The sequence below is a fragment of the Moschus berezovskii genome, chromosome 4 (assembly GCF_049115385.1).
Source record: "Moschus berezovskii isolate FMDL1 chromosome 4, NW_MosBer_1.0, whole genome shotgun sequence".
Lineage (NCBI taxonomy): Eukaryota > Metazoa > Chordata > Mammalia > Artiodactyla > Moschidae > Moschus > Moschus berezovskii.
Window position 1 is genome coordinate 115,732,354 of NC_142463.1, and position 10,394 is coordinate 115,742,747.

A 10,394-nucleotide genomic window follows, 5' to 3' on the forward strand; every position below is an offset into this window, starting at 1 on the left:
GCTTACTGAAATCATTCTGTTCATATGCATCTCAGCTACTTAGGGCCAGCATCCTGCCTTTTTTTACATCCTTGGTTCCTTGAAGTGAGTGGCGGCAGTGTGACAGCTGTTGGATCGCAGGTATTCTTCTCTTTCATGGTTGCCCTGGAGGACTGGAATCGCTGATGACTGTGACATTCTTGTTTACTGATATGCAGGAAATACTCCGTTTCTTACTGTATATATCCTTTTTCCTTTTATTTTGATTCTTTTTTTATCGTGGTAAAACAGCTGTCAACTACAAAGTGGCACCTGCCATGGGCACTTACTGTCTTCCTCTACAATGGTTAAATCATGTGTTGCTGCAGTCACTGATCTTCAACAGCTCCTGAAAAGAGTTCAGGGGAGAGAGCAAAAATGAAGCACTCTGTGCTCTGGGTAAAACTGGTAGGACAGGTCTTCAGATAGTTAGGTTGCAAGAAGGGGGACCCCTTCCAGGGCTTGAAAGTGGGCTCTTGTCTAACACTCAGAAATGAATTGTCTGAGGAGACACATGTGCTGACAAAGAAGGGGTCTTTATTGGGAAGGGGCCCCCAGGCAGAGAGCAGCAGGGTAAGGGAACCTGAGAGGACTGCTCTGCCATGTGGCTTGCAGTCTTGGGTTTTATGCTGATGGGGTGAGTTTCTGGGTTTTTTCTAGCCAATCACTCTGATTCAGGGTCCATCCTGGTGGCACACACATTACTCAGCCAAGAAGGAGGTCAGTGAGAAGGATTCTGGGAGGTGGTAGGACACATGACATCTCCTTTTGACCTTTGCCAAACTCTTCTGTTTGGTGGTGGCTTACTAGTTCTGTATTCCTTACCAAGACCTTCTGTTGTAAAATAACTCACGCAAATGGTTACTATGGTGCCTGGCCAGGGTGGGTAGTTTCAGTCAGTGTATTTGCTCTAACAGATATTTTCAGGAGTCAACTTTATGAGCCCAGTTCTTGTATCTCCTTATAGCTAGAAAAACACTAAAATCCTTCCTGGTGACAACTTCCTTGATGTTAATCCAGGATTTTGGACTGACTCATTGGATTGACAAATCCAATGAGCAGAAAGTTTCACCAGACTAGCAGAAACCTTCTGGGAAAATATGTGCTTGATTGCATGTATTTCTCCTACACCAAAATCCCATGCATACCTTCTCCCACTGCCTCTTTGGAAGTTTCTCAGAGCTATCTGAGGTGCTGTCTCCTGGGCTGCAGTCCTCATTTTTGCACTAAATAAAACTTGCAACTCTCATGTTGTGGATTTTTTTAAGTTGATACAACCTAAATTGTATATTGTGATTATGTAGTCCAAAACTTACTGTTTTAACTGTCAGTTTAGTAACATTAAATGAAAACCGTGTTTTGCAACTACCAACATTATACATTTCCAAAATGTTTAATTACCTTCAATTTTGTGATTCAACTGTATCATTCAGATGACCAAACATATGTGAGATATATCTATCTCGCATATATTCGGTCTTTGTCCACAGTTCCTGGCTCACAGCTCTCAAAATCTTCAGAATTTCCTGAGCTATTAGACTAATGCAAACATCTTTTGTTATACTATTTGGTCCCTCGACTTCAATTTCTGAAATCACTTTTGTTGTTCAGTCGCTAAGTCATGACCCCGTGGACTAGAGCACGCCAGGCTTCCCTGTCTTTCAGTGTTTTCTGGAGTTTGCCCAAACTCATGTCCACTGAGTCAGTGATGATATTCAACCCCTTCTCCTCCTGCCCTCAAGTTTTTCCAGCATCAAGGTCTTTTCCGATGAACTGACTCTTCGCATCAGGTGGCCAAAGTGTTCATTGGAACCTCTGATATGTAGCTGGTAGGTCAAAAGCCCAAGAGGCAGCCTGCACTTGTGACTGGCATCTGAGGTGGTGGTGTGGGGTAGGGGCAGTCTTGTGGGGCTGAACCTGTAACCAAGCAGGACCCTATGGTGCCTTCCCCAGACTCAACCTCCCATCCCATGTCTTCTGTCTGCCTCATTTTTTGTAGAAAAGTTTTATTCTCCAAGGCCTCCCCTGAGTCATAAAATATGAGCTCAAGAATTGATTGAATTGATGTGAACTTGAAGTAACAACAACAACAAAAATTTGGGCCAGGAAAACTGGTAATGAATCAAACTGTCAGTCAGCCACAAAGCAGTCACAGAATGTTGAGCTCTTCCCTGAAGGACGTAGATACAGTGTCTGATGCACATTCCCGAGTTGTCTGACAGATGCTAAAACCCTCACCAAACTGAAGAAGCTAACTAGATAATGACGATGAGCCCCCAGACTGGCTGGAGTCTGAGGACTTATGATGTTAACACCTGTGACACCACCCTATTATTCACCATTAACCAGTCAGAATTGTGCATGAGATGATCATACAACCTGTGACTCCCTTCCATCACTCTGCCCTTTAAAAAGGATTCCTGAGAGCCATGAAGGACATCAGATTTTCTGAGCATCAGATGCCTGCACTCCTTGTTTTGGCATCTACAAAACACACTGTACTTTCTTTCAGCATAGCCCAGTATCAGTAGACTGGTTTACTTTGCACAGGTGAGTGGACTGAAGTTTGGTTCAGTAACAAACCCTTAACTTATGGAGCCTGATGTAATTTCCAGGCAGAGAGTGTCCAAATTGGGCTGTATTGTAGGCTACCACTAATGGAGTTTTCCATTCAGTTCAGTTCAGTCGCTCAGTCATGTCTGACTCTTTGAGACTCCATGGACTGCAGCACGCCAGGCCTCACTGTCCATCACCAACTCCTGGAGTTTACTCAAACTCATCTCCACTGAGTTGGTGATGCCATCCAACTATCTCATCCTCTGTCGTCCCCTTCTCCTCCTGCCTTCAATCTTTCCCAGCATCAGCGCCTTTTCCAGTAAGTCAGACCTTTGCATCAGGTGGCCAAAGTTTTGGAGTTTTAGCTTCAACATCAGTCCTTCCAATGAACACTCAGGACTGACTTCCTTTAGGATGGACTAGTTGGATCTCCTTGCAGTCTGGGGGACTCACAGGAGTCTTCTCCAACACCACAGTTCAAAAGCATCAATTCTTCTGCGCTCAGCTTTCTTTATAGTCCAACTCTCACATCCATACATGACTACTGGAAAAACCATAGCCTTGACTAGATGGACCTTTGTTGGCAAAGTAATGTCTCTGTTTTTTAATATGCTGTCTAGATTGGTCATAACTTTTCTTCCAAGGAGTGTCTTTTAATTTCATGGCTGCGATCACCATCTGCAGTGATTTTGGAGACCCCCCAAAATAAAGTCTGCACTGTTTCCCCATCTATTTCCCATGAAGTGATGGGACCAGATGCCATGATCTTAGTTTTCTGAATGTTGAGCTTTAAGCCAACTTTTTCACTCTCCTCTTTCACTTTCATCAAGAGGCTATTAGTTCTTCTTCACTTTCTGCCATAAGGGTGGTGTCATCTGCATTTCTGAGGTTATTGATATTTCTCCCAGCAATCTTGATTCCAGCTTGTTCTTCATCCAGCTCAGCATTTCTCATGATGTACTCTGCATATAAATTAAATAAGCATGGTAACAATATACAGCCTTGACGTACTCCTTTTCCTATTTGGAACCAGTCTGTTGTTCCATGTCCAGTTCTAACTGTTGCTTCCTGACCTGCATACAGGTTTCTCAAGAGGCAGGTCAAGTGGTCTGGTATTCCGATCTCTTTCAGAATTTTCCACAATTTGTTGTGGTCCACACAGTCAAAGGCTTTGGCATAGTCAATAAAGCAGAAATAGATGTTTTTTTTGAACTCTTGTTTTTTCGATGATCCAGCACATGTTGGCAATTTGATCTCTGGTTCCTCTGCCTTTTCTAAAACCAGCTTGAAGTTATGGAAGTTCATGGTTCATGTGTTGCTGAAGCTTGGCTTGGAGAATTTTGAGCATTACTTTACCAGTGTGTGAGATGAGTGTGATTGTGCGGTAGTTTGAGCATTCTTTGGCATTGCCTTTCTTTGGGGTTAGTGACTTTTTCGAGCCCTGTGGCCACTGCTGAGTTTTCCAAATTTGCTGGCATATTGAGTGCAGCACTATCACAGCATCATTGTTTAGGATTTGAAATAGCTCAACTGGGATTACATCACCTCCACTAATTTTGTTCGTAGTGATGCTTCCTAAGGCCCACTTGACTTCACATTCCAGGATGTCTGGCTCTAGGTGAGTGTGAGTGATCACACCATTGTGATTATCTGGGTCGTGAAGATCTTTTTTGTACAGTTCTTCTGTATATTCCTGCCACCTCTTCTTAATATCTTCTGCTTCTGTTAGGTCCATACCATTTCTGTGCCCATCTTTGCATGAAAAGTTCCCTTGGTATCTCTAATTTTCTTGAAGAGATCTCTAGTCTTTCCCATTCTATTGTTTTCCTCTATTTCTTTACATGGATCACTGAAGAAGTCTTTCTTGTCTCTCCTTGCTATTCTTTGGAACTCTGCATTCAAATGGGTATATCTTTCCTGTTCTCCTTTGCTTTTTGCTTCTCTTGTTTTCACAGCTATTTGTAAGGCCTCCTCAGACAGCCATTTTGCTTTTTGCTTTACTTTTTCTTGGGGATGGTCTTGATCCCTGTCTCCTGTACAATGTCACGAACCTCCGTCCATAGTTCATCAAGCACTCTATCAGATCTCGTCCCTTAAATCTATTTTTCACTTCCACTGTATAATCATAAGGGATTTGATTTAGGTCATACCTGAATGGTCTAGTGGTTTTCCCTACTTTCTTCAATTTAAGTCTGAATTTGGCAATAAGGAGTTCATGATCTGAGCCACAGTCAGCTCCTGGTCTTGTTTTTGATGATTGTATAGAGCTTCTGCATTTTTGACTGCAAAGAATATAATCAATCTGATTTCGGTGTTGACCATCTGGTGATGTCCATGTGTAGAGTCTTCTCTTGTGTTGTTGGAAGAGGGTGTTTGCTATGACTAGTGCGTTCTCTTGGCAAAACTCTATTAGCCTTTGCCCTGCTTCATTCCGTGCTCCAAGGCCAAATTTGCCTGTTACTCCAGGTGTTTCTTGACTTCCTACTTTTGCATCCCAGTCCCTTATAATGAAAAGGACATCTTTTTTGTGTGTTCTAAAAAGTCTTGTAGGTCTTCATAGAACCGTTCGACTTCAGCTTCTTCAGCATTACTGTTCGGGGCATAGACTTGTATTACTGTGATATTGAATGGTTTGCCTTGGAAATTAACAGAGATCATTCTGTTGTTTTTGAGATTGAAACCAAGTACTGTATTTCAGACCCTTTTGTTGACCATGATGGCTACTCCATTTCGTCTAAGGGATTCTTGCCCACAGTAGTAGATATAATGGTCATCTGAGTTAAATTCACCCATTCCAGTCCATTTTAGTTCACTGATTCCTAAAATGTCAATTTCTTGCCATCTCCTGTTTGACCACTTCCAGTTTGCCTTGATTCATGGAGCTAACCTTCCACGTTCCTATGCAATATTGCTTTTTACAGCATCGGACTTTGCTTCCATAATTAGTCACATCCACAACTGGGTATTGTTTTTGCTTTGGCTCTGTCTCTTTACGCTTTCTGGAGTTATTTCTCCACTCTTCTCCAGTAACATATTGGGCACTACCTACCTGGGGAGTTTATCTTTCAGTATCCTATCATTTTGCCTTTTCATACTGTTCATGGGGTTTTCAAGGCAAGAATACTGAAGTGGTTTCCCATTCTTTTCTCCAGTGGAACTCATTTTGTCAGAACTCTCCACCAAGACCTGTCCATCTTGAGTACCCTACATGTCATGGCTTACAGTTTCATTGAGTTAGACAAGGCTCTTGTCCATGTGAATAGATTTGTTACTTTTCTGTGACTGCAATTTCAGTCTGTCTGCCCTCTGCTGCCCTCTCCCACAGCCTACCGTCTTACTGGGGTTTCTCTGACCTTGGATGTGGGGTATCTCCTCATGGCTGCTGCTCCTGACCTTGGATGTGGGGTATCTCCTCATGGCTGCTGCTCCTGACCTTGGATGTGGGTATCTCCTCTCAGCCGCTCGCCACTCACCATTAGTATGGGAGAATTCCTTATTGGTGTGAATCCTCCCCCCAACCCCTGCCCCATCAGCATTGGAACTGGGTACAGAACATTTCGTTACTCCAAACTGAATCTCTGGAACCATTAAACAATGACTCCCTGCTTACCTTGTCCTTCAACCTCTACCAACCTCTAAACTACTATTCCATTTCTATGAATTTTTTTCTCTAGATACCTCATATAAGAGGAATCATGCAATGCTCACCCTTTTGTGCCTGGCTAATTTTACAGAGCATGTCTTTAAGATTCACCCATGTTGGAGCATGTCAGAATTTTCTTCTATATTTTTAAGGCTGAATAATATTCCATCACTTGTATATATGACTGAGTCCAAGCTCACTCTACTTGTCAAACAACAGGTCAATTAATCAAGAGACAGGATGTTGAAACAAGGAATACAATTTTATTTGGAAAGCCAGCTGACTGAGAGAGGGGCAGACTAAAGTCTCAAAATAGCCATTTTATCGGGGTCTGGATGCCAGGTTTATTTATAGATCAGAGAGTGGAAGAGGTGAGGAGGTAAAGTTAAAAAGGCCATTAATCTTACAGATATTTCCTGGAATGGATAGTCTTGGGGAAGATGTGTGTTAATGTCCTGAACAAACATTTTGGTTTAACATTCAGGCAGAGGGGTAGGGTTCTCTGAGACAGGTCATTCTGAATGTACAGTATCCTTTTAGTGAACAAAAGCAATGGGAAACAAAGCAAAGCAAAGAAAAAAACAAACAGATCCAACATGGAGTCCATTCTTCCCTGTTATATACATGCCTCATTTTCTTCATTTATTCATCTGCTTATGAACATTTTTCATATCCCCTGATTTTGAAAGATCCACTTTGGTTCTACGAAAGACCTACATTAGTACTTGTTTTTGCTAACTGAAAGAAATTCAAAGCTGAGTTTTGCATTTGTGAATAAAGGCAAAAAGCAAAAATAGCATTGAACATTTGTTTTGCAAGAACTTTTTACATAGGCCATATATGCCCTGAGCATTGAGAGTGACATCACCAAGCTTCTTCCCCTGGAACTATTTGGCATATCAGCATGAAGCTACTGTAACTTTGAACTGTGTCTGTGAGCTTCTGTGATTTATCTTGATTTATTTTGTGCATCTGTTATTAAGATGTTTCCTAAAGCAATTGCTTCCTTGCTTTATGCTCTCTCTGCTTACAAAAGGTTTCATAGGACACTCTAGTTTTGGGTAGCAGGGCAAAATCTGTATTGTGAATAATGCCATAGTGAACATTGGAGCATATGTATCTATTTGAGTGTTTCCTTTTTTAAAATAATTCTATGTTTAGCTTTTTTCCTAAACTGTTTCCCATGGTGTTTTCTACACCATTCTACATTCACAAAAGCAATATGCAAGAGTTTCAGTTACTCCACATCCTTGCCAAAGTTTGTTCTTTCTTTCTTTCTTTTTTTTATAATAAGCATCCTAATGGATATTAGGTAATATCTCATTGTGGTTTTGACTTGCATTTCTTTAATGATCAGTGATGTTGAACATCTTTCCATGTGCTTATTAGCCATTAGTAATTTTTCTTTGGAGAAATGTCTATTCAAGCCTTAAATTTTTTGTTGTTATTGAGTTATAAGAGTTCTTTATTTTAGATCTTTTTTTTTTTTTGGAGGCAAATTATTTTACAATATTATATTGGTTGGTTTTGCCATACATTGACATGAATTTGCCCCGGGTTTACATAAGTTCCCCCCCCTGAACCCCCCTCCCACCTCCCTCCTCCCTTTATCCTCCCTCTGGGTCATCCCCCCATGCCAGCCCCGAGCATCCTATAACATGCATCGACCCTGAACTAGTGATTCGTTTCACATATGACAACATACGTGTTTCAATGCCATTCTCCCAAATCATCCCACCCTCACCCTCTCCCACAGAGTCCCAAAGACTGTTCTATACATCTGTGTCTCTTTTGCTGTCTCGGGGTTATCATTTGCATCTTTCTAAATTCCATATATATGCGTTAGTATACTGTATTGGTGTTTTTCTTTCTGGCTTACTTCACTCTGTATAATAGGCTCCAGTTTCATCCACCTCTTTAGAACTGGTTCAAATGTATTCTTTTTAATGGCTGAATAATACTCCATTGTGTATGTATACCAAAGCTTTCTTTTTTTTTAAATTATTTTTATATCTAAAAAAGAATTTTATTAAAAAAGCACAAATGCAAAGAAATGAACAGAGGAAAATTTATGCGTCGAACCTGGACTGGTCACTTATGATAATATACATGCTACAATTCCATTCTCTCCAATCATTCCACCTTCACCCTCTCCCACAGAGTCCCAAAGACTGTTCTAAATGCCTATGTCTCTTTTGAAGTCTCTTATACAGGGTTCAGGTTACCATTTTTCTAAATTCCATATATATGCGTTAATATACGGTATTGATGTTCTTCTTTCTGGCTTACTTCACTCTGTATAATTGGCTCCAATTTCATCCACCTCATTAAAACTGATTCAAATGCATTCTTTTTGATGGCTGAGAAATACTCCATTGTGTATATGTACCAAAGCTTTCTTATCCATTCGTCTGCAGATGGACATCTAGGTTGCTTCCATGTCCTGGCTATTATAAACAGTGCTGCAATGAACATTGGAGTACATGTGTCTCTTTCAATTCTGGTTTCCTCGGTGTGTATGCACAGGAGTGCGATCGCTGGATCATATGGCAGTTCTATTTCCAGTTTTTTGAGGAATCTCCACACTGTTCTCCATAGTGGCTGTACTAGTTTGCATTCCCACCAACAGTGTAAGAGGGTTCCTTTCTCTCCACATCCTCTACAGCATTTATTGCATGTAGACTTTTGGATAGCACCATTCTGACTGGTGTGAAATGGTATCTCATTGTGATTTTGATTTGCATCTCTATGATTATGAGGGATGTTGAGCATTTTTTCATGTGTTTGTTAGCCATCTTTATGTGTTCTTTGGAGAAATGTCTGTTTAGTTCTTTGGCCCATTTTTTGATTGGGTCATTTATTTTTCTGGAATTGAGCTGCAGGAGCTGCTTGTATATTTTGGAGATTAATCCTTTATCCGTTGCTTCATTTGCTATTATTTTCTCCCATTCTGAAGGCTGTCTTTTCACCTTACTTATAGTTTCCTTTGCTGTGCAGAAGCTTTTGATTTTAATTAGGTCCCATTTGTTTATTTTTGCTTTTATTTCCAATATTCTGGGAGGTGGGTCATGGAGGATCCTGCTGTGATTAATGTTGGAGAGTGTTTTGCCTACGTTCTCCTCTAGGAGTTTTATAGTTTCTGGTCTTACATTTAGCTCTGTAATCCATTTTGAGTTTATTTTTGTGTATGGTGTTAGGAAGTGTTCTAGTTTCATTCTTTTACAAGTGGCTGACCAGTTTTCCCAGCACCACTTGTTAAAGAGACTGTCTTTTCTCCATTTTATATTCTTGCCTCCTTTGTCAAAGATAAGGTGTCCATAGGTGTGTGGATTTATCTCTGGGCTTTCTATTTTGTTCCATTGATCTATATTTCTGTCTTTATGCCAGTACCATACTGTCTTGATGACTGTGGCTTTGTAGTAGAGCCTGAAGTCTGGCAGGTTAATTCCTCCAGTTCCATTTTTCTTCCTCAAGATTGCTTTGGCTATTTGAGGTTTTTTGTATTTCCATACAAATTGTGAGATTATTTGTTCTAGTTCTGTGGAAAATATCTTTGGTAGCTTGATAGGGATTGCATTGAATGTATAAATTACTTTGGGAAGTATACTCATTTTTACAATATTTATTCTTCCAATCCATGAACATGGTATATTTCTCCATCTATTAGTGTCCTCTTTGATTACTTTCAGTAGTGTTTTATAGTTTTCTAAGTACAAGTCTTTTGTTTCCTTAGGTAGATATATTCCTAAGTATTTAATTCTTTTCGTTGCAACAGTGAATGGAATAGTTTCCTTAATTTCTCTATTTCTCATTGTTAGTGTATAGGAATGCAAGGGATTTCTGTGTGTTGATTTTATATCCTGCAACGTTACTGTAATCATTGATTAGCTCTAGTAGTTTTCTGGTAGAGTCTCTAGGGTTTTCTGTGTAGAGGATCATGTCATCAGCGAACAGTGAAAGTTTTACTTCTTCTTTTCCAATTTGTATTCCTTTTATGTCTTTTTCTGTTCTGATTGCTGTGGCCAAAACTTCCAGAACTATGTTGAATAGTAGTGGTGAGAGTGGGCACCCTTGTCTTGTTCCTGACTTTAGGGGAAATGCTTTCAGTTTTTCACCATTGAGGATAATGTTTGTTGTGGGTTTGTCGTATATAGCTTTTATTATGTTGAGGTATGTC